Source organism: Solanum tuberosum, unplaced genomic scaffold (assembly GCF_000226075.1).
Source record: "Solanum tuberosum cultivar DM 1-3 516 R44 unplaced genomic scaffold, SolTub_3.0 scf00611, whole genome shotgun sequence".
NCBI lineage: Eukaryota > Viridiplantae > Streptophyta > Magnoliopsida > Solanales > Solanaceae > Solanum > Solanum tuberosum.
The window spans coordinates 211,471-214,677 of record NW_006239526.1 but is presented as its reverse complement, the minus strand read 5'-3'; positions in this window follow the sequence as shown (position 1 = coordinate 214,677).

Genomic DNA, 3,207 nt, shown 5'->3' with positions numbered 1-3,207 from the left:
CAGTTTGGGTGTGGGTTCCACGAGAGAACCATTGACTTGTCATTTTTGCGTAATTACTTTATACTGAAATGATAATTGATGGTGTATATGTTCGGTATATGCGTGTTTTACTTGTTGTGATTACTCACATATGTTGTGCTTACTGGGATAGTCGCATGATCCTACCAGTACATTGTACTGTGGTTGTGTACTGATACTGCTCTTGCTATTTTTTTGTTGAGTACATGAATCTTCAGGCGACTACTGACAGACCTCGTTTAAAAGATCAGTGATCGATTCGAATTCAAGGGTGAGCCAGTTCTTTCGGGCTGCCATGAGTTCTCTATGTTTTAGTCCACTCTTTCGAACTCAGACTTTCTAGTTAGATATTCGTATGTGTAATTGGGTTGTACTCATTTTCTTTAGACTTATGGTTCTTTGTTAGAGTTTTGGTACATTGACTTTCAGTTTTTAGGATTGATAGTCGTTGTTAGACTTTCGAAGTTTATGAGAACTCTACTTTATTCTTACATTTAAACATGATTATGTATCTTTAAATGTGTACTTCTTGAGTTAGCTAATTCGTATTAATGTTCTCCCACCGGAGGGTTAGTGTGGGTGTCAATCACGACAATCTAAGTCGTGACAAAGTTGGTATCAGAGCCCTAGGTTCGTTGATCTCAGTGTATCAAAACGAGTCTAGTAGCGTCTTCCGAAATGGTACAAAGACATTTGTACTTTTCTTCGAGAGGCTATAGGACTTTAGGAAATTCTCTATTTTCTCTTGAATCCTTTCGTGCTATAACTTGATTCCAATTGGTATCTGGCTATCCTAATTGGTATCTAACCTCATTCACTCTTCTGTCCGCAGATAGTTAATACTAGGTTCAATATTGTTAGGCCCACAACTCCCTTCAAAAAGCCAACTGAGGAATCCTCAATAAGAGGTCGCGATTGAGGCAGGGGTAGATGGCGAGCAAGGGGCAGGGGCAGAGGAATAGTAGCACTTCTAGGGGTGGAGATCTGGTTAAGAATGCTCCCAGAAATGAGAATATTTTTGTGCATCATAAAGAGATAGAGGAAAATGTTGAGGTTGAGAATGATGAGGATGTTGGACAAGAGGAAGAGGTGCAAGCTAAGACTACATGTATTCCTCTCTTAGACCAAGTATTAGCTTAACATATTATGTCTTTCCTGAAGGGATTGGTTGGTCCTGGATTTCTTCCCGTTGTTCAAGCAACTCAAACTCCCGCCAACCCTTTTATTGATATCACTGTCCCCAAGGTGGGTAGAACTGTAGGTAGTAATGATTTCTTTCATCCTTAGTTGGGTTATGTGATGACTGGTAATGAACATGAAATGTTGACCAAGTTTCTGAAACTGAAGCCTCCGATATTCTATGGTTCTGAGAGTGAGGACGCCTATGAGTTCATCTTGGATTATTATGAGAGGCTGCATAAGTTGGGTATTGTCCATCAGCTTGGAGTAGAGTTTGTGACTTTTCAGCTTCAATGTGAGGCTAAGCGGTGGTGGAGAGCTTGTGTGAAATGCAGATCTTTAACTTTACCTCCATTCAATTGGACCCAGTTTCATGCTCTGTTCTTGGAGAAGTATGTGCCCCGGACCTTGAGAGATCGTAAGAAGGATGAGTTCATGGATTTGGAGCAAGATGGTATGTAGGTGGTTGCTTATGAGGCTAAGTTACATGCTTTGTCTAGATGCGCTACGCAATTGGTGACTACTGAAGAAGATATGATTTGTCTATTCGTCAAAAGGCTGAACTCTGAGCTACAGTTATTGTCTGTCCACATGAATTCTATAGGAAAAAGTTTTAACGAGGTAACAGATTTTGTGAAAAAAGTGGAAGGGGTGAGACGCAATGGGCAAGTAAAGGCGTTGGCCAAGAAAGCTAAGAGCACAGGTAACCTTCAGGGTTCCTACTCCAGAGGTTCATGGAGGCCGACACTTGCAGCCCGGCCAATTCAGTCCACTATGCCCGCTTCTATAGGTAATTACTCGAGAACTCCACCTCGAAATTTGATTCAGGATAGCTAGGGAGTCACACCTTCGATGGGCACCAAGCCATTTTTTGATCTCACTTGTTATAATTGTGGAGAACATAGGCACATGATGAGAGATTGTCCCCAACCGTGCATGTTGGATTCCGCACAACAGTAGAGTAGAGCAGTGGTACCTGCAGTAAATTGTAATAATGGTTGAGGGCGTCCACAAGATGCGCAATGAGGAAATCAATGAGGCCGTAGAGGCCAGGGAAATGGTAACGCAAGCAGAGGTACAGTGCAGCCAGGAAGGGAAATCGTCTGTCATGATGATAGGGCTCAGTTTTATACCTTTCCAGGCAAAAGCGAGGCTGAGGCGTCTGATACAGTGATCACAAGTACTATTCTTGTCTGTGACTGGATGACTAATGTGTTATTTGATTCGGGTTCTATCTACTCTTATGTGTCCATTCAGTTTGCCTTGGGATTTGATATGATTTTTGATATACTTGATGCCCTCATCCATGTTTCTACCCCAGTTGGAGAGTCTGTCATAGTCACCCATGTTTATCATGCTTGTTCTGTTATGTTTATGGGTTTCCAAACTTGGGTTGATTTGATTATTTTGGATATGACGGACTTTGATATAATCTTATGCATGACTTGGTTATCCCCCTATTTTGTTGTGCTTAATTGTAATATTAAGTCTGCTACTCTAGATATTCCGGGAAGGGAAAAGTTAGAGTGGGAATCAGTGTACAAGTCTAAGCCAACTAAGATCATATCTTTCATTCGGGCTAGGAAACTGGTGGGGCAGGGTTATTTGACATATTTGGCTCATATTCGGGATGTGGATGTTGAGTCTCCCTCTATTGAGTCTATTCTTGTAGTGTCAGAATTTAAAGAAGTGTTCCCTACTGATTTGCCTGGTATACCTTCGGATAGAGATAGATTTTTGCATTGATTTGAAACCTGGGACCCACCCCATTTCCATCAATCTGTATCGCATGGCCCCTATAGAATTGAGAGAGCTTAAGGGTCATATCCAAGAACTTCTTGATAAAAGTTTTATCCATCCTAGTGCTTTCTCGTGGGGTGCTCCTATCTTGTTTGTGAAGAAAAAGGATGGTAGTATGAGAATGTGCATAGATTACCGACAATTAAATCAGGTCACTATTCGAAACAAGTACCCATTGCCTCGGATAGATGATCTTTTCGACCAGTTGCA